General features: G+C 42.3%; 1 long non-coding RNA gene across 1 annotated transcript; it reads left to right on the top strand.

The window, feature by feature from the left end:
* Window positions 1-252: 252 nt before the first annotated feature.
* LOC132594542 (uncharacterized) lies at window positions 253-14,345 on the top strand. Its single transcript, XR_009560764.1, has 3 exons — window positions 253-2,991; window positions 5,352-5,466; window positions 14,251-14,345. It is a non-coding gene; the product is annotated as an uncharacterized lncRNA (long non-coding RNA).
* The last annotated feature ends 8,242 nt before the right edge of the window (window positions 14,346-22,587 follow it).

Here is a 22,587-nt window from a genome sequence, read left to right as displayed (position 1 = left end):
ATATATCTTTGGCTTTGGTACACTTATGCGCACACATCCCCACACTGCCTATATATAGGAATGTGTGATTAGTCAAATGTGGCCTCAAACATGCAGGTAATCATTTGGAGCCAATAAAACCTGTTAGGACTAGTGGTTTTGATTTAAGGATGCTCCAGCCAAATGGGAACTAATTCAGCTACCTTTTAAATTTTTTATTTATTTATTTACTTATTTACTTATTTATTTACTTACTTATTTACTTACTTATTTACTTATTTATTGGCCGCGGCTTGTGGGTTCTTAGTTCCCCAACCAGGGATTGTACAAGTGCCCCCTGCAGTGAGAGCACAGAGTCCTAACCACTGGACCGGCAGGGAATTCCTCAGCTACCTTTTTAAAAACTGAAGGTAAGTTGATTTACAATGTTGTGTTAGTTTCTGGTGTACAGCAAAGTGATTCATATATATATATATATATATATATATTCTTTTCCATTGTCGTTTATTAAAGGATCTGGAATATAGTTCCCTGTTCAGCTACCGTTTTAAATTTACTCAACAAACATACCAGGCCATCTGCTAAGCAACGATGATGATCTTCAGATGAACAAGGTGCTCCAGTAGCACTCAGACCCATAAGAGTATCCGGGCCCTGCTATGGTATTACACAGGATAGCGTGACCAAGTCTCGGAGCCAGGGCTGTCTTCATAGGAAGGGCACATTCACCAGGCTGAAATTCTGCAAAGCCATCAGGTATGAAAGGGAAAGAATGTAGGGCCGGAAAGGTAATTGTGCACAGCATTGCACGTCTTGCTTCAGGTAACTACAGTGTATCCTTTAGTACTGGGAGCTATCAAAAAGCTTTAAATAGGGCATAATCAAGTCACATTTTAGAAGGAAAGGATTTGTCCCCCGAATTATGGGAAGCAGCCCAGAAGTGGCCTGAAGTGGGAGGAGACTAGAGGCAGCTACATCAGCTAGAAGAGAGTCGGGGTAAGGGAAAGTGAGGGCCTAAGGAGGAGAGGAAAAAAATGTTGGTTATTTTTTATTAAAATAGCATCTTCCAATGTGTTTCCTGTTACGTTATACTCCTAGGAAGCCAGAAAAATCAGAGTAATTAGGTAACTGTGTCAAATATAAATGTTCCTTCTAAGTTTGTTAACATTTTGGATAATTTCAAAAGTTTTCAAAGCCCTCTCTGAAGGTCACTGGACCTCAGTATCCTCTACTTATGAGAAAAAGCTGGATGCCAGGTTCATGCTATGGGAAACCTTGATACTGAACTGGGCTGGGAAAGGAGCAAAGGGCTTGCCTAGATGCAGACCTAAATTCCTGCCTGGAAGTGGCAGCTCTGAAGCAGCTCCAGAAAGAAGCAGGTGTGGCAGGAGGTCAGAGGGATCCACCCTCTCCCTGCATCACCTTTCCTTTAAGTGGTTCCTGCGATGGCCCTTTCCCAACCCTTCACACCATTGTTATTGCATATTTGCATATTCTGTATTCTCTTAGTACTTACACGGAGAATCAGTGGTTTCAGGTCTTTGAATGATCCTAAAGAGCTGAGACAAAAGCCTTTGGGGATTAACAAGCCATGGAAATCAAGTCTACTTATGTGATAGGAAGATAGAGGCTGTTCAGTGTTTGTTGGAATTGCTTGGGTAATGGCTGTATTATTTTTCATATATTTATGCACAGTAACAGTTTTGTTTCTTTGTTCTACATTTAGAACCTTTTTGTTAAAAAAAAAATACCTAAGAGGACTATTCCTATCAGAGATTGACTTTATCACTCCAAAAAGTAATCATGTCAATCTCTTGTTCTAAAGCAATGCAAGTTAGTTAAGATTTTCATTATTATTTCAGCATATTCTGTCCTTTTCCCCCTGAATAGTTATGAGGACAGAAGTAATGTCTTTCTAACTTTGGTTATTTTCTCTTGAAATATTTGTTTCTTGGAAAGTACAAGGGCAAACTCGGAGCACATTGTATGCTTTAATTCAGTGTTAACTGGTCAGACCAGAAGACAGACAATGGAAAGTCTGAATTGGTTTTTAATTTCCCTTTCTCTGCGATGTGAATATAATACTTTGCCAGAAATAAAACTGTCTGATCAAATGAAAATGGGAAATGAGAGATAAATATGGGAAAAGTCTTTGTTGCACAACAGTCACATTCCTAGAAAGAAAAATAAGTATGCAAATAGCAGGTCATGACAATTCTTATAGAACATACTTCCACTTCAGTTCAAACAGCAACAGAAAAGACGGCAAATTCCCTCTTCAAGATTTTAAGCCCAGTTTTTCCCCTAGCATACCATGGGATTTTATTCCTCCGTGCCTTTTGTCTTGCTGTTTGGTCCATCTGAAAATCTCACCCTCCTTCTTCTCTGTGTCAGCATCTTATGTGTGCTCCAATACTAGTATGATCATATAATTTATTGTCCAAAGAAAACCTTTGAGAGTGAAAGTGCAGTGCTAATAATGAATAATTATGCTTGGAAAACAGTGTAAACTGGGACTATCCCAAGCAACCTGAGACGTTTGTTTGTTTAGCCTATTCAAGGAGCGGCACAAATGCCCTGCCCCTTCCATGAAGCATTTCCTGATGCCACAAATCAGAATGACTTTCTCCTTCCTCTGTGCTTGCCTTAAGGAATTTGCTTAAGTCTATGACTGCGGTGACCCACAGTTTAGTTAGTTACATAGTCCTCTGTATCATCTGCTAAAATAAGAGCTCCTGGGGGCAAGAAATTTTATTTTGTTCCCCTCTATATCCCCAATTTCTAGCCGTGTGCTTTGCTCTGAGTTCAATAAATATTTGCCGAATTGAAATGTTTGATTACTAATCATTGTCTAAAATACGCTTGAAGAGGAAGAGAAACTCAGGAGTTGGATGACGACTTGCTGCAGAATTTCTGAAATGTTCAGTACGAACTGGTCTTCCATCCACATCCTGGCAGTGTCTGGAAGCTTCAGATTATGACTGAACCGCAGTAACTGTCCAGCATTACAAGGTAAGAATTGATTTGTCACCCTAAGGAGGGAGAAGCTGAAGGTTTGGGACATGGCCCAGTTTGTTAGAGCTCTAAAAAATATTTCCATATGTCATAAAAAGTAAGAAATGTTTAATTTGACTGTAGGAACTTACTTTTAGTTATTCGAACTCTTTGGAAAATAAAGCTTGGTGGGGTCTATATAAAATATCCACATAAGAATAAATACTGATGCTAGACTTTCAGATGTTTCTGCGAAATGAGGGCGTTTGAACAAACTGAATGTTTTACTGGCTTTAGAATTTCTTATCCATGTATTTCATGTTATGTAGAAGTCATGATATGCATGCATATAACTATAAAGTTTCCATATGTGAACAGCAGTATAAAAGTTTGTGGATTGATTTAAACCCTCTTGAGATGAATTTGTAAGTGTTAAAACCTACTCAAGTTGTTAATATTTTGGTAGAAATTTGCAGCCTTGTTTATCCACCTTGTGTGTGAGACTCCTTTTAAACTTCCTCCAAATGAATGGGTCTGGTCCATTAAAAGCTGAAAACATTCTGTTCCCTTTGGCTAATGCTTGACTTTTTGGGAGCATCTTAAGTATCAATGATATAACCTGACATTTACATAGCACCTCTCTCCTCAGCTCAAAGAGCTCATTGTTATGGGAATTCTCACTGGCGTCTTACTCATCATTGTGTCCTCCTAAAGGCACATCCCCTTCTAAGACCTAATCTTGTTTATTCCCATTTTTTTAGTTTATTAAGAGAGTATATGCTTGTTTCCAGATTCACTTAACATAATACAATTCTAACAATCCAGTTGTTTCATTTGTATCCCAAAAATAAATTAAATAGAAGTAAATTATTCCATATCTGTTACCATTTAGCAGCTACATTTTTTCCTCAGGAGCAGCCCCAACCCTGGAAGTGAATCAGTGCTTGACAGTGGCCAAAATGGCCAAGAAATGCTGAAGACACTAAAAGTACAGGAGACCCAGTGTGAAGGAAGAGGCTTGATGTACCTAGAAGAGGGTGTTGAAAACCAGTGCCAGTAGCATTAAGCTGAGAAGTATCAGAAAAGGGGCAAAAAAGGGGGAAATAGGAGGCATCCAGGAAGAAATGAAAACAATTAATAGAAACAGCCAAAACTGTGGATGGGGCAAATCACAGCAGAGGGGAATAGTTACAGGGTCAGGAAAATGCAAACCGTCTGACTGTAGTACCAAGTGTCCTCAACAAACACTTTGTAGACGCCATCAATCTCTACAGTCTGTTGACTTTAAATAATGGAGATCACCCTTGATGATGTGGGTGGGCCTCATTCAATCAGTTTAAGGTCTTTTTTAAAAAATTTATTTATGTTTGGCTGCATTGGATCTTCGTTGCTGCACGCAGGCTTCTCATTGCAGTGGCTTCTCTTGTTGTGGAGCACCGGCTCTAGGTGCACGGGCTTCAGTAGTTGTGGCACACGGGCTCTGTAGTTGTGGCTCGTGGGCTTAGTTGCTCCGCGGCATGTGGGATCTTCCCAGACCAGGGCTCGAACCCGTGTCCCCTGCATTGGTAGGCGGATTCTTAACCACTGCGCCACCAGGGAAGTCCCCAGTTTAAGGTCTTGAGAACAAAAACTGAGAAAGAATTCTGTTTCAATACTATGGCATAAAAATCCTGCTTGAGTTTCCAGCCTTCCAGCCAGCCCTATAGATTTCAGACTTGCCAGCCTCCACAGTTGTGTGAGCCAGTTCCTCAAAATAAATCTCTCTCCCTCTCTATCCACAAAATAAATCTCTCTCCCTCTCTATCCATGCATCCATCCACCCATCCTGTTGATTCTGTTTCTCTGGAGTACTCTGACTGTTACTGATTTTGGTATTGAGAGTAGTTCTAGAGGAACAGAATCTTAAGAGTGAATTTTCTGAATTGGTTCTGAGGTTCCTGGAATTGGTTCCCTAATTTGATTAGATTTAAATGCACTACTGACTCTTTCTGGTGGGAGAGAGGGTACTGATAATCCATGGTGTAATGTGGCAATAGAAATGTACAAAATCTCACCACTGAATCTTCCTAATCCAGTACCTACAGGAGGCAAGGTTCTGGGCGACCATCTGTTTGGTACCTTAGAATGTTTTGTCAAACCAGCAAGTATAAGGAGATTGGCTTCTGGCTCCTAACTGCTATGGGCAGTGTGGGGAAAGAAAAGTATTAGTTCCGGGATTCAGATTCCCACTTCTACCACCACATGAATCATCTGAAAGTTTCTATGTCTGTCTTGAAAGAAATCCTTACCTCCTGTAGCCCTGGAGCTGAGCTTTATAAAAACCAGACACAGAATCTCTGCAGTTAGCAGCTGAATTACAATGCAAATTAAATTTTCAGCTTTACAAGGTGTTGCAGTAAAGGCATTGATCGGGAAGGAATGGAGTCCTGAAAACTGGAATGGGGCATACGGCTAGATCCTGATGAAGCTGGGGACAGTGAGTCTTCTTCACAGGTACAAACAGCCCTTAAGCCACTCCCACCTGAGGAGATTAACCCTGCTTTGCCTGATGAAATTGTAATGGCCTCCCCTGAAGGAGCTGCCTTGAAAAACATGGCTGATTCTCCTAGGACATGCCCCCAGCACTCCTCTTTGCTTCTAGACCCATAGCTAGACTCAAGTTCCAGCGAGCCCCAGATGAGGTGCAAAGAGTGACCCACAAGATGTGTCACACCACAAAAGACCCCATAATTTTTCCAATGTATCCAGGCAGGAATATGGGGAATATTTATGGGAGTTGAAGTTGTGTGTGATAATGGAATGTAAAGTTGGATCAGGCTGAATTTATGGAGCCCACTAAACAAAAATTCTGGGTTCAATATTGTAACTTAAAGAGTTAGGAAAAGCTCTTTTTTTTCGCGGGGCGGCTGGGGCAGGGGTGGTGTTGGCTGAAACATAGACTGAAATGTCTCCTACGCTAAATGAAGTTGAAATGCCAGAACTTCTTTGGTATACTGTAGAAGAATATATCCAAAGGCTTAGGGAGATTGGGATGTTAAAGTTAACTTGTCATATAAGATCTGCTCGCCCCCATGACCAAGGGACCAGAGGCCACACTATGACTATAAAAAACAAATTTGTGAAGGGAGCCTCAGCATCCTTGAAGAGCTCTGTGGTCGCTCTTCTCTGTAGGTCAGAAATCATAGGGAGAATGGCTACCACTGACTGGGATCCTTAAATGTCGTGGGGATAATTGGATCCCAGGGTGGCAAGGGCCGCTGGTGGCACTTAATCACCAATACAAGGCAAGAGTTGTTACCATAATGGATAGCAGAGTCAAGGCAGCAGTCAAAATAGCCTGATTCGCAGAGACCTGTGTCATTGGCCAGTTGAACAGTTTCCCTAAAAGAGAAATAGATGGGCAGTCCCCGAAATTCTGGCTTGATTTGCATATGTGGAAAAGCTCTAAGTCAGATGACAGAAGTCTAACTTGAATCACCACAACTGAAGAGTCATGGCCCTTGAGTCAATTCCCAGCCCTGAGCTGGTTTCCAGACCCAGAACCCCTTGAATAGAGAGGAGACTGTGTCCCCTGGAGAAGGACCTCATCACACTGCCAAAAATTTATACTATTAATCTTTCTCCCAGCCTTCTCCAAACATAACTACTGCCTTTTACAAGGGTGACTCTGCACTGGGGAAAAGGAGAAAATCAGAGTTCTCAGGGATGATTGAACCCTAGTTCTGAACTGACACTGTGGGTCAACAGAGTAGGGGCTTATGGAGGTCAGGTGACCAATGGAATCTCAGCTCAAGTTTATCTCACACTGAGTTGCCAAACCCATCCTGTGGTTAATTGCCCAGTTGCAAAATGCATAATTAGAATAGAAATACTCAGCAACCAGCAGAAACTCCAAATTGTTTCCCTGAACTGTGGAGCATGGTATGAAAGGCCAAGTGGAAGCCACTAGAACTGCCTCTACATAGGAGTAAAGTAAACCAAAATCAGTGTGAATTTCTGGAAGTATCACAGAGATTAGCAGCATAATCAAGGACTTGAAGGATGCAGGAGGGTTGGTTTCCACCACATCCCCATTCAACACACTTATTTGGCTTCTGGAGAAGAGAGAGAGTTCTTGGAGAATGGCAGTGGATTATCATAGACGTAACCAGATGGTGACTCCAATCACATCTGCTGTTCCAAATGTGGTTTTCTTGCTTGAGTAAATTAACATATCCCCTGGTACCTGGTGTGTAGCTGAGCTATTGATCCAGAAAAAGGTTTTTTTCTCCATACTTATTAGTAAAGACCACTGGAAGCAGTTTGCTTTTAGCTGGAGAGGCTAGAAATACACCATCACTATCCTACTTCAGGGGTACATCAATTCTCCAGCCCGATGTCATAATTTAGTCTGCAAGAACCTTGATTACACGAGACCTCTTTTCCACAAGACATCACACTGATCCTTCACCTTGATTATATGCTGATTGGAATGACTGAGCAAGAAGTAGCAACTACTCTGGACCATTGGCAACAGATGATGACATGCCACAGGGTGGGAAATAAATCTGAACAAAAATTCAGGGGTCTTCCACCTTCGTGAAGTTTCTGGGGGTCCGCTGGTGTGAAGCATGTTGAGATATCCCTTCTCAGGCGAAGTACAAGTTGTTACATCTGGTCCCTCCTGTAACCATAAAACAAGCACAGTGCCTAGTGGGTCTCTGGATTTGGGAGCAACATATTACTCATCTGAGTGCACTCCTCTGATCCATGCATCAAGTGACTAGGAAAGCTGCTAGCGCTGAGTGGAGCCCAGAACAAGAAGGTTCTCTAACAGGTCTATCCTGCTTGCCAGCTGCTCTGCCCCTTGAACCAATAGGTCCAGCAGATCCAGTGGTGCTTGAATTGTCAGTGACAGATAGAGATACCGTTGGGAGCAGACAGGCCCAACAGATCGGTCGCAGCTCAGACCCTTGGGATTTCGGAGCAAAGCCTGCCATCCTCTGCAGACAACTACTTTCCTTCTGAGAAAGAGCTTCTGGCTTGCTGCTGGGCCTTAGTAGAGACTGAATACTCAACCGTGGTCCACCAAGCTACCATATGACCTAAGCAGCCCATCATGAACTGGGTGTTTAGGTGGATGGTCAAGGGCTTGGAAGTAACATGATTGGAATACTGGTGACAACAGAGTCTGGGGAAGAGGTATGGGGAGAGACCTCCCTGAATGGACAAAGAAAAATGAACCTGTGTGTGTCCCAGTGCTTACCAAAGGGTGACCTCAGCAGAGAAGGATTTTAGTAAGCAAGTGGATAAGATGATCTGCTCTGGATACCTCAGTCTCTTTCCCATTCACCCCTGTTATTGCCCACTGGGTTTATGAACACACTGGCTGTGGTGGCAGGGATGGAGGTCAGGCCTGGGCTCAACAACATGGACTTCTCTCCAAGGCCAGGGTGGCTATAGCCACTGCTGCGTGCCCACTTTGAGGCCAACAGCGAGTCTTCAATATTCCATCATTCCCCAGAGCGATCAGTCAGCTACCTGGTGGCACGTTGATTACACTGGCGATGGTGACAAATTATTTGATCAAACACTAATCTAGGTGTTGCTGTTGAAGGTAGTTTGTAGATGTGATTAACATTTACAGTCAGTTGACTTTAAGTAAAGGAGATTATTCTCATTAATATGGCTTGGACTTATCCAATCAGTTGAAGGCCTTAAGAGCAAAAACTAAGGTTTCCCACTCTCAAGACAGTAGCATAGATATTGCCTGAGTTTCCAGCATACTGGCCTACCCTACATTTCAGACTTGCCAGCCTCCACAATTACGTGAGCCAATTCCTTAAAATAAAGCGTCCTCTCTCTCTCCCTCTCTCTCTCTCTATATGTATATATATGCATATATATATGTATATATATATTATTAGTTCTGTTTTTCTAGAGAGCCCAGACTGATACAAATGAGGAACTAATAGCTCTTACATTGTTGACTTGCTATAAGAATTAAATAAAATAATGTGTTAGTAACTTAATATGTTCCTGGCACACAGTAAGCCTTCAAGCAATGATGATAGCAGTGGTGACAATTACTGTTATCTCATACACATCTTCTAGGAGTTCTTTAGCTGCATTTAGCTTGTATTTGTTAAGGCAGCAACAGGGTGATTCCAAGAACTGTTTCAATTTCTTCTCTTCAAACAGCAGTGAAGAATCAATCGATATTTTCTGCTTCTGCGGGTCACACAACCTTATAGGCAGATCATATTATTCGGGCTTCTCGAACATGACTCATCACTCTTCCTGGACAAGCAGAGGTGAGAGATGCGGAGGGTGGGAGAGAACCACTCAACTTGATTCACGGCACCTGGAGGAAAATGAAGGCACAATGTAATATGAGGTCTTTGTGTCAGTACCAACGAGCAAGGTCCAAAGACCAATCCTAAACACGGCCAAGCAGCAGAGGGAATCCGCAGCTGAAACCACATGGATCCGAGGCTAAAGGCTGATCTGTTCTTGAAGGGGTTCTGTATCAGTCAGGGTCCTGTCAGAAAACAGAAACCACACTGGTTAGTTGGACTGGGAAAATTTAACATAAAATTATTAACCAGTAACAAGCGATTGACTTCCAAGAGGGGGAACGAGAAGTCTTCGTAATAACAGAAATAGCAGATGCAGAGTGCAGCCTCTGCCTCTAGGGCTGAGAGAGGGTGCCCAAGGAAGGAACAAGCATGGAAGCAGCCCCCGTCCGTGGCTGAGACCCCCTGTTGGAGAGGATGTGTCTGTGCATCTGTAGCCCACTGGATGGAGGAGAAGTTTCCTGAGATCCCACAGGGTAGGACTGGCCGCCAAGAACCTCCCCGTGGAACTCATTGGGTAGCAATAGAAATCACTGGAGACTGTGCACCTCCAGCTCTCCCGTGCCCCCTTGCAGGAAAAGGGGCCATGCCATGAGAGCAAGAAAAATACAGGCCCAGAAAGAAAAAGAGAGGCCTCTTTCTCTTCCAATGTCTCTCCCTCGTGCTCTAATGTCAAGGACTAACGTTGCACCAGCTGACAAAGGAGAAGTGTTCCGGGTCCATCTCCAGGAGCACAAAGCAGGGCAAAGAAGAAGGGTTTGGAGCTGAGACAGTGATAACCAGCAGAGGTGCAAAGTAGGTAAAACCAAGGCACAGGTTGGGAGAAAAGTCCTGAGTCCATCAAGGTCATTGTCAATGTCATGCTCATGACCTCTGATGAGGGAGTATTGAGACTAGCAGAATATTGTGGACATAACAGCTCTTGAGTTAATCTGCTCCTGAACATGTAACTGCACATTCTCTAAAGCTGCCCTCCCCGATCCAGTGCTTAAAAGAAATGAAATACACCAGCTCCCTGTTTGTCTGGGCAGGCTGGCTTGGGTCCTAATGAGACGTCTACGGCATGCTCTGTGTTAGGGGCTTTGTGTCATTACTAGTAACTTCCCAGAGCATAAGCTGGAACTAAACAAAGGGAGATTTGGAGTCAGCATTAGCTACAGGAGCATATAAACCCAATTTGAATATTTTGAAATTTAATTAACCCCTACTATGAATTGTTTGATGGAATTCACCAACTCAGAGTCAGACCAGTTCCTACCACAATTTGATTGGACTTCTTAACCATATGGTCACGTAACAGGTTCATTGAGGGACACTGGTAAATCTTTCCCAGCGAAATGTTTAAGAGAATTTTATCAACCCCAGCCTCAAAGGACTTAATTTAGGTATAATAACTACTTTTTCTCTTTCTGCTGCTGAAATGTGGAGAGTCTATGAATAATTGGAGTTGCACACAGCAACCCACCCGCATGGCCAGAACAAGCCTTAAAGTGGGCTCACGCCCTGGAGACATGCCATCTGTTAACTCCGGTTCTGGGAGAGTCTTCTTTTCTGGCCTGGAGGCTTATTTTTCCTGAATTAAGCTAATTAGCCGGTGGACCCAGCTCTGTGCCGGTGTTGAGGGAAACTGTCTAGCCAGGACATAAAACTATGAGAAGGCTACGAAGAACTAAGGAAGGGGCCTCAACTGTGTGTCACAAACAATAAAGACAAGAAATATTCAGGCACAAGGACAACCAGTGTATGTGACTGTCCCTGGGCAGGACTCATGAAGAAACCAGCCCAGATTTTGTCTGACGTTTTGGTGTATTTTCTTTGGTGGTGGAGTAGAGTGGAGGGTTCCAGTAGAAGAACGACTTGAAGTGGGTGATAATACAAATCCTGGGGTCCAGTTCTGCTTCCTCGACTCATTAGTTCTGTGACTTGAGGCAAAGTGCTCATTTAGCCTCAGCCTGCTTGATTCCCAAAGGGAGAATGATGACAGATGATTTGTCCTCCCAAAATGAGACTCTGTAAACAGTCAAGTTCCATCAGCGTTTATGATTATTCAGAAGGTATATTTAAAAAGACGTGATGAGTCAGAATATCTCTTTTCTGGGCCATAACCTCTCATGCTCACCTTTGAAAAGAATTGCATTTAAACACATCTGAAAGAAAAACCACCTTCAGCTGCATAATTCACCCAGAATAAAGACAATAGGCAGTGAAACAACAGTCCAGGTCCGCACACGTATATTTGTTTGCTCCTTATTTTAACCCAAAGAAGGCAGTGATTCTTTCAAAGCCACAGGCAAACATGCCAAGCGCCCAGGTTTCGATGGCAGATGACAGCTGAGAGTACAGGACGAGCTGAAGGCTCTATTTTTAGGTTTGAGTCAAAGAATAAAAATCAGACCTTCCTGTGGGAATCATCTACACTGACTCATGCGACATCATCAGGCCGGAATAAAATAGCTCTATAACCCAAGCGTTCATTACCTGAAATAAAGAAACAGAAGCAGATTTTGAGATTCCTCTCTCCATACCCTTAGACGTTGGGAGCACTCACTGAGATGAGCATGGTGCCCTTAGTCAGTGTAAATGAACCCAGCAGCAGAGCTGGCTGTTCAATGGGAAAAGCGGGGGAGGGCGGCACTTAAAAAGTCAGTACAGACTAGAAATTAAAGAGTATTTAAATCCAAGGCAAGGAAGAAAGCACCAGCCACTCTAAATATTATTCAGTCAGTTGCTTGACTGATCATGTCTAAGCTTTCTGCCCAACCTGAATTGATGGGTCTGTTTTCATCTTCCAGGGCCAAACACACAGTACTGGGTTACTTCAAGAATGTATGGAATGTGAACACAAAAACAATATTCGATATCGTCTAGGTATTATGGACTTGGACTCAGAAATGTAGATGTCGTCTGATTTAAACCCCTTCATTTTTAAAGTGAAGTAACTGATGGGACTTCTCTAGCGGTCCAGTGGTTAAGACTTCACCTTCCAATGCAGGGGGTGCAGGTTCGACCCCTGGTTGGGGAGCTAAGATCCCACATGCCTCGTGGCCAAAAAGCCAAAACAAAAAAACAGAAGCAATATGGTAACAAATCCAATAAAGACTTAAAAAATGGTCCACATCAAAAAAAATCTTTAAAAATATGTAAAAAATAAAGTGAAGGAAATTATACCCATAGAATTGTAACAACTTTCCCCAGTCAACTAATAAGTAAGTAACAGCATCTAGACCACACAGAACAGAAATACTCAAAGACTATATGGTTAAGTTCCTGATTTTCAACAGGGGGAAGAGAAGGTTCCAAGAACTACAGACTAAGGTAATGAAGGAATCCTAGATTCATAGCTGGAAGCAGCATAGAGATCATCGATTCTGACCCTCTCAGTTCAGAGATGAAACAGGACAAGACAGGGTATGGTGCTGGCCCAGCGACATTCAGTCAGTTGATGACAGAACCCGGGCTAGAACCTGGGTCTCCTGATCTTTGCCTGGGGATCTTTCCACTTCATTAGCATTGAGATTCTTCTCAGGCAAAATTCTAGAATAGATTATTAAACAGATGGCTTGGGAGCATTTAAAAAGGAAAGCAATCATTAGCAGGCAGCATGGGTTCAGTGAGAATAAGTAAGTCATGCCAGGCTAAACTCGTTTCCTTTTTGACGTGGTTACAAACAAGTGTACACATTATTGTAGGATGTGAAAACGGGGGGATACTCCAACAGAATTGAGGTGAGCTCCATCTACCCAGCTTAAGGTCATAGCTAACCTATCTTGGTCTATACTTTTCCTCTCCTTGTTTCCCTGGCCCATGCTGTTTTCAGAACTCTAGAATCCTCCATTTCCCCACCTAAGACTGGAGCCAGTGAGAATCTACATCCTTTCTTGTAGAAACTTTGTGCAGCTGGAATCCTTTAACCTTTTCCAAATCAAAGATATGGGACTTATATATTTGCAGAATTTGTTTTGCTTGTGAAACTAAATACTGGGGAGAAGGCACATAAATATAATATACTGAGTGGAGGAAGACAATGGGAACATTAGATTCACTCGATTTTTCTAGTGCTATTTGGAAAATACCATGCATCCTTAAATGCCAAGAGCCCCAGGAAAGGAAGGAAGATACCATTACCAAGTGATACGTGCAGAGATGCACATCTCTCAATTTGTAACGAAATCAAATGTCAGGCTGTCCCACGGTTAATCATGGTATGTATTATTATGGAGATGCGATATAGATGAACTTGGAGAGGAGTTTGGAAAATCTGTGTGAAGGGAGAAGGGGTTTTAATCTATATAAATCTTTGTCAAACCCCTGCCTTAGGCTGAGCTTATTTAATAACATTGCCCACCACCAGGATGTCAGAGGGCAACCTGAGGTGACCAAAGTTTTCTAGATTAGGGAGGGTAACCCAGGAATCTTAATAGAATACATAGTGCACCTTGATTGCCCGAGACTTCCATGGTCTCCTCATCAATCACTGCGACCATATTTTAGGACAAAGCCTGTGTTGATTAATGGTTCTAGAGTTCTCTAGAAGCTGACCACTGCTCTAGTCTTGACTCTTTAGTGTTTAATTGATGTCCTGGATGAAAGCATACATTCTTTGTTGATCAAGTTAGTAGCCAAAAATTTAGGCTCAACTTAACTTCCTACCAATTAATTCCATGCAAAGATGGTGCAGCCCCAGAAGAAAGTCAGTGCTCCCTGCTGAAGGTGGTTAAATAGAGGCTGGATGAAGCTTGGTGGAGACACAGCCCAGGGCATCTAATGCATCTATGAGGCTATGAGGCTAAAATAGTCTTTAAAAATTCTATTTTGTGATTCAGTTGTTCTAAAATAAAGAGGCATGAAACTATCTGAAATGCAAATGAGTGGCACGTATTAGTGGTTAGGAAAAGTAATGTTTGGGTTTTTTTCATGACTTTTCTTGGTTTTGCCTGTCCAGGGTGACACATGCCATATGTGTTCAATATGATTCAGACCCAGATGAATAACTCAGAGGAGGCCAGCCGACACCAGGGAGACTTCTAGGTTAAAAAGGTGAGAGTGAGTCACAGATTCATGTAAAAAATTGTATTTGCAGGACAATGTTTGGATGAGAAAAAATATCCCAGAGGAAAAGTGATCTGTGTATACATCCTAGTTTAGAGGAAATATCATTGTACTTAAGGGTAGAAATTGGTCCTATTTTAAATTCCATTTTAAATCATGATGATGTTTTCTGATCATCTTTCAAATGGAAGTCTCCAGGGTGCTTTCAAACAACTATGGAGCAAGAGGAGCTCTCTCCCTTTTGAAAGGGAACCCAAGGGTGCCTGGCTCCATGGGGGCTGGTGTCAGTTCTCAAACAAAGTCCATCCTGCCCGAATCAGTTTCAACCACGCGGGAATTACTTAACGTCAGCAATATCTTCCCCATTTTCCTAAACACTGTAGTCAAAAGAATGCAAACAAAACAAAACTAGAAAGTGTCCCTAAAATCCATGATCTTCCTGTGACTGGCTGAGAAATGGATGTAGGTCACAGGCTGGCTTCAGTTCCGGCAGGAGTGATGAACGAGGGGCCAGGAGCACGAGGTTTCTTCCAGTTTTCATGCTTCCATCGCTTTGGGTCCTCATCTGAGTCTCACATTCTCCATGAATCCCCACTTTGGGGGGAAGGATTCTTAGAGATGGGATATTTGAACTAAAGCCCAGAAGATGAGAATTCAGCCCCAGGAAGAGGTTTTCCGGCAGGCGCATCAGCAGGTGCATCAGCAGGTGCCAGTGTCCTCGGGGAAGGCAGCTTGGGTTTGTACTTGAGCTTACAGGAGCTGGGGGGGCCGTGAGAGAGGGGAGAGCAGAGCGGGCTGCAGAGGTTGGAGGGGCCTTTGTGCCACAGTCGGGCATTTCAGGTCTTTATCAGCACTCCGAAAACAATAAAGGAGTTTAAGCAGAGACATGTCCTGAAGATTCCTCAAGCTGTTCTAGGGAAAATAGGTTGCCAACAGCCTCAGGAGGGTAATAAGTAGGAAGACCAGCTTGGTAGCAGCTCACGATGTGGGAACAAGCATGATATGATTTCAGCTAGAAGGGCAGAAGGGGGTAGTGGGCAATTGAGATATAGTTAAGAGGTACAACTGACAAGACTTGCAGCAAAGAGCTGAGATGTTATTGTATAGATAATCCAGTGAAGTATAAGTGGGTTTAAAAAACTCTGAATATCTGTACAAATGCAAGACATGGCTATTACTATAACAACACAGACCAACGTGTGTGGTTCAGGCTATAAAATGCTACTATTGGTAAACATGCCTGCTAAATTTATTCCTGAACATAAGGAGGAAAGGGTCCCATATATACATTTACCCACCAGGCGATTCAGTAGACAGGACAAAAATCATCCACAATAATTACTGTTCCAACTACCACCCACTGTCACTCCCCATTCCCCGCCCCCCATGGAAGGGCTAGGATGGCTGCTTTTGAGACAGAAATGCCCTTGTATATCTGGGCAGCATCTTGAAATTGCCAGTACCATGCTGCTCCCATGACTGGTGCCATGACTTGTTTCCAAGAGGAGCATTCCCACTCCTACCCAGGGAGTCATCTGGGACATCCTTGACAGCCTTTCTCCTTCTGCAGGGCACTGGGAGTTGCAAAAAGATGCATCCATAAGGCCGAAGTAGCCGTGCAGTTATGGAAGCCCCAGTCAAGCCATCTGCATGATATTGTATGGAAAGATGAAGCAGTTTGTCATCCGAATTTTTGGTCTTTGACTATAAGGATGAGGTTTATTTAGACATAGCCAAAATCACTGCTCCATAAAGAGCTTAGGGCTCCCCTGATTCCGGAGGATGCTATATAAAACTCAGTTCCATTTCCAAGACTGCTATAGGACCAAAATAAACCACCAGCAGTCTGTACGTTCATTTATACATACATACTGTACCTTCTCTAACTGAAAATATTCACCCAACAGATTGAATTCAATATGTTTTCCCTGAAGATGTTATTCTGAAGAAGTGCTGTTACCTAAAATTAAAAAGATAAGAACATTAATTGCACGTGATTCCATTGCCTCCACACTGTCTCCACTGATGAGTCTCTTAATTGCTCCAGTCACAAAGTGAAAGAATCTCGGTTTAACGAGAAAGTATATGGTTGAATCCTTATATTTTGGGCAGGCCGCATTCAGAAGTCAGAAATTAACAGCTGTGTTTCAGGGAAAGTGTCTTTAGAATATTTCCAATCCACTTGGGATCAGTGTTTGCTTTCTAGATATTGCAAAGCAGGAAATAGATACCAATATAAAGTGGGCAATGTGGAGTCCCTTTGAAATTGCATTGGTACCTTTTTTTCGGTTAAATAAAGAAAGACTGTTTTAAATGATATTGCTCATAGTAAGAATACTGTCAATTGCTAATAGCATTACTAATTATTCTAGTCCTTTTTGAAAGCAATTAAGCAATATGAATCAAAAGCAATAAAAAATTTATACCTTTTACATACTTTTATCCTCAACTAATGAAATTATAGCCTAATAAAATATTCCAAAATATGGGGGAAAATCACATGCGTAAAGAAGTATTTCAGATCATTCATAATAGTAAAAAATTAGAAGAAACCTATATATCTAACAACAGGGAAATGATTAAATTATGGAGCATCCACTCAATCTAATATGAAATCGTTCTAAAATTAGGCTTATAAAGACTACAAAACAGTATGAATAATGCTTATGATATGATATTAAATAGTGAATCAAGCTTTATATTACTTGACTTCAGTAAAATATAAAAAGGAAATGCCTATATTGGTAAGGACAACTATCTAAACTGGATTTAGCTTTTTTTTTTTTTTTTTTTTTTTTTTGCATTATGTGGCCTCTCACTGTCGTGGCCTCTCTCGTTGCAGAGCACAGGCTCCGGACCTGCTGGCTCAGCGGCCATGGCTTATGGGCCTAGCCGCTCCGCGGCATGTGGGATCTTCCCGGACAGGGGCACGAACCCGTGTCCCCTGCATCGGCAGGTGGGCTCTCAACCACTGCGCCACCAGGGAAGCCCGGATTTAGCATTTTTAATCAAAGAGATAGTATTAGATAAATTATATCTGCAGAGACTTTGGCTTCTCCAAGATCTTGGTGTCTTACTTAAAGGCATTTATCGGTCAGGATTCAGTATGGGAAGCAGAAGCACTAGGATTGATACAATAAGGGGTTTATTATGGGGTTGCATTTTATGGAATTTTGACTGCTGGTGGAGGAGGCTCTGCAGGGCTTCGTAACTCTGTATCTACAGAACAGCCAGCAATGGTGGGAGAACATTGAGTAGATGAGAATAAGGGTAAACTAGAACCTGAAAGGATAAACAAACACCTGAGGACTCAAGTCCCCTGGAATGGCCTTTCTGTCACTTGCACTAAAGAGTTGTAATGATCAAAGCAGATCAGTCATGGCACTGGGATATGTCCAGTTGTTTGGTAGATACCCCATACTGGCAACAGAACCCATGGAACTGAATGACTGACAGCCTGCTCCAGAGACCAAAGGGTCAGGGCCAGGGTAAACCTGGGAAGACTAAAGGAATTAAAGAGATTGAGGGGCCATGGGGGACAAAACAAGAAAAGTCGCATTAAAAATTGGGAGATTAGCAGCTTTGAAAACTCTTCCTGTCCATCAAGGAACTTGGGAATCAACTGAATGGAGTAAAGCAGCCACTCTCCAACCGCCACCTTCTGTGCCTTCTGTGAATGTTATACAGTAGAACTGAAACGTGACCCTTGTCAGAGAGCTGCTTTGTGTGTTCTTGCAGGCTCCATCTGTGTTTGGGGCCCGCTGATAAAGGGGTGACGCATTGTGAAGACAGCCAAGGCTAAGCACTGTCCATCAAGGCTGGTTCCTAGTACAGCATCCATGCCTCTAATGTACAACTGTGTGCAAACCCATAGAAACAGAAACCAAGAAAACCAAGACTATGTGTCTATAATGCCTTCACGTCCACTAGAAAAATGCCAATCATCAGTCCTTTCTGGACATAATACATGTTTGCATATGACTGATTTTTTTTCTCTGCCAAGTTCACCAGTTAATAATAATGACCTATTGCTACACCTTGAAAGTGAAGGTAATCTTGTAATTATTTCCCTCTGAGATGGATTTCCTTCCCTTCCACTACCCTCACCAGTATATCCTTGTCCTCCAAGACTCTTAATAGAATATTCTGCTGCAAATATGCCATTGTGGGAGAGGGAAGCTTTGACCCCAAACCTCTTTGTCTCTGAATCCTGGGCTTATGTCTGTCCAGCGCTCTGAGAAATAAGCATGATTTGTGAGTAAAAGCTACCCTGGGGCTCACCTAGACTCACAATATAGCTCTACAGTTTTCATGTTATCTTGTAATCTGGGTGTTGCTTTGAGGCCCTGGAAAATAACACTTTAAAAGATTCACATTTCTCACATCTAAAGGAAGTTTGTTATTCCTTTATTCCTAGTGGGAATAAAGTGGGAATAGCTATTGGGAAGAGGACTGGTGGAAGCTTGTTATAATACAACAGAGTTAAAGAAAGAAAGAAACACATCAGGATAAAGAGAAAACAATGGGGGAAAAGTAAGTTGCTGTGAGGGTAAGGAGAGAAACCACAGTGTATTTCTAACATCCTAAGAAACTGAGCTGTACATTTGACTCATAGCCCCCCAGCTTACAGGGCAAAAATGGAGAAGTGGTTATTATCACTAACATTTATTTTTTATAGTTGCTCAGGGGATGTTTTAAAATCTCATGTTAAGTGTTCTTAAGAAAAGCTACAAAGAAAACAAGGAAACCATAAACAAGACGAAAAGACAACCCTCAGAATGGGAGAAAATATTTGCAAATGAAGCAATGGACCAAGGATTAATCTCCAAGATATATAAATAGCTCATGAAGCTCAATACCAAGAAAACAAACAACCCAATTAAAAAATGGGTAGAGGGCTTCCCTGGTGGCACAGTGGTTGAGAGTCCGCCTGCCGATGCAGGGGACACAGGTTTGTGCCCTGGTCCAGGAAGATCCCACATGCCGCGGAGTGGCTGGGCCCGTGAGCCATGGCCGCTGAGCCTGCGCGTCCGGAGCCTGTGCTCTGCAACGGGAGAGGCCACAGCAGTGAGAGGCCCACGTACCGCAAAAAAAAAAAAAAAAAAAGGGTGGAAGACCTAAATAAACATTTCACCAAAGAAGACATACAGATGGCCAAGAGGCACATGAAAAGATGCTCAACATCACTAATTATTAGAGAAATGCAAATCAAAGCTACAATGAGGCATCACCTCACACCAGTCAGAATGGCCATCAGGGAGGGAGACAAAAGGGGGAGGAGATATGGAGATATATATATATATATATATATATATATATATATATATATATATAGCTGATTCACTTTGTTATACAGCAGAAATTAACACACCATTGTAAAACAATTATACTCCAATAAAGATGTTAAAACAAAAACTCTAAAAAAAAAAAATCTACAAACAATAAATGCTGGAGAGGGTGTGGAGAAAAGGGAGCCCTCCTGCACTGTTGGTGGGAATGTAAATTGATACAGCCACTATGGAGAACAGTACAGAGTTTCCTTAAAAAACTGAAAATAGAACTACCATATGACCCAGCAATCCCACTACTGGGCATATACCCTGAGAAAACAATAATTCAAAAGGACACATGTACCCCAGTGTTCATTGCAGCACTATTTACAATAGCCAAGACACGGAAACAATCTAAATGTCCAACTATAGTTGAAAGGATAGAGAAGATGTGGTACATATATACAATGGAATATTACTCAGCCATAAAAAGGAATGAAATTGGGTCATTTGTAGAGATGTGGATGGACTTAGAGGCTGTCATACAGAGTGAAGTAAGCCAGAAAGAGAAAAACAAATACTGTATATTAACGCATATATGTGGAATCTAGAAAGATGGTAGAGATGAACCTATTTGCAGGGCAGGACTAGAGACGTAGACATAGAGAATGGACATGTGGCCACAGAGGGGGAAGAGGAGGGTGGGACGAATTGAGAGATTAGGTTTGACATAAATACACTACCATGTACATAGTGTACCATGTACACTAGCTAAAATAGATAGCTAATGGGAACCTGCTGTATAGCACAGGGAGCTCAGCTCGGTGCTCTGTGACAACCTAGATGGGTGGGATGGGAGGGCATGGGAGGGAGGTCCAAGAGGGAGGGGATATAGGTATACATATAGCTGATTCACTTCATTGTACAGCAGAAGCTAACACAACACTGTAAAGCAATTTTACTCCAATAAAAAAAAAAGAAGCAAACAAAAAGCACAAAGGAACACGAGGAAACCCTGGGAGGTGTAGATATGTCTATTACCTTGATTGTGGTGTTGGTATCACAGGTGCTTATCTATATCCAAACTCATCAAACTGCACACATTAAATGCATGCAGTTCTTTGTATACAAAGTATACCTCAACAAAGCCATTTAAAAAAACAAATAAGCATATCTACATTTTAGCCATTTCCTAGTAGTATCGAACAATAGGTTTGCTGAACAGAAATCCGTAATATGCCATAATCAGAACAAAACATAACCACGGACCATTAAAAGAGTACTGAGTCCCGCTTTTAGAATATGGATGATCCATGATAACATGGGGATAGAAATAAAGTCACTGGGGTTCGGGGTGGATAGTACCTCTGCTTCATATATTTCCACAGAAGTCAGCGCCCTTCAAAACACAGGAACAGTGAGTTAAAACAATCTTAATTACAGAAGTGAGTCTGATCAGGAGATATTATGCACCTTTTAGGCTGACCAAGAACCGCTTAACATTCATTAGGTGTGTACTCACACCCTAATTTTTTAAAGGTAAAATGAAATTTTAATATAATAAAGTTGCACCCGGTTAATAACAAGGCTACAGTTCCATGTACACTAGTCTGCGTGTGAGGATAGCTTGGCTAGTTACACCTAAGTCATATATATGTGTGTGTGTGTATATATATATATATATATATATATATATATAAAACTGTTGGTTTGCTTTGCTTTACAACTTTTTTGAGGTACAATTGATGTAAATAAATTGTCCCTATTTAAAGTGTATTATCTGATGAGTTTTGACATAATAAACTCCCATGAAACCATCACTACAGTCCAGTTAATGAGCCTTTTTATCATCCTTAAAAGTTTGGCTCACCTTTTTCACACTGTATCTGTCATTATCCTTGTTTTTTATCTGCCTGTTTCCACGCTATAGCAAATGATTTACTTTTTAGCACCACGTTCATTGAGACTGGATGGATAGTTATCATTTACCTTTTAAATATGGATTGATGATTCTGTCACTTTTATAGGTATCGTAAAAGGGATTTCCTCTTGGGCAGAAAACAGACTCCTCAAGTGAATTAGTCTCTATGTATTTAAGGTGGGCTAAGATGACTGGGAGAACTAGCCAGTCATCTCTTATCTCTCAGCATGGGAGTAAAACATTCAAAATGGAAAGGATGTGAGCAGCTGTGGGGAGATGGTACCCCCTCAGTTTGAGGGAACTGCGTAGGGAAAAAATACCCAAAGCCTGAAGTGCTAGGCGGGAGCCAGTCCATAATCTCACCATAAAAGGGGCATAAACTTTAAAAGATGCTAGGCACTGGTGAAGGTCTAAACAAAAGAGAAAAAAAGGAAGGATGAAGTGGGGGGAGGGAGGGAAGGAGACAAAGATGATATTAAGAATAACAGAGAGGAGGGGCTTCCCTGGCAGTCCAGTGGTTAAGACTGCACGCTTCAGTGGCAGGGGGTGTGGGTTCAATCCCTGGTCGGGGAACTAAGATCCCACATGCTGCGTGGCCAAAAAAATAATAGGAAAAAAGACAAACAGAAAACACGGCATTAAGGTTTTGGGGTAAAAGATATGCTTAGAGGGCTTCCCTGGTGGCGCAGTGGTTGAGAGTCCGCCTGCCGATGCAGGGGACGCGGGTTTGTGCCCTGGTCTGGGAAGATCCCACATGCCACGGAGCGGCTGGGCCCGTGAGCCATGGCCACTGAGCCTGCGCGTCCGGAGCCTCCGCTGAGCCTGCGCGTCCGGAGCCTGTGCTCCACAACGGGAGAGGCCACAACAGTGAGAGGCCCGCGTACCGCAAAAAAAAAAAAAAAAAAGATATGCTTAGAGTGACTTTTGTAGTAAAGAAACCAAAGAAGCTTGTTTGTAAACAAACAAGCAGATGTTGCCCACCATTCCAGTTCTACAAGGATCCAGTCATGAACCACTGAAGTCATGCACTGACGGTGTG

Source organism: Globicephala melas, chromosome 2 (assembly GCF_963455315.2).
Source record: "Globicephala melas chromosome 2, mGloMel1.2, whole genome shotgun sequence".
Classification (NCBI taxonomy): Eukaryota; Metazoa; Chordata; class Mammalia; order Artiodactyla; family Delphinidae; genus Globicephala; species Globicephala melas.
This window is presented reverse-complemented; position numbering and strand designations above follow the sequence as displayed.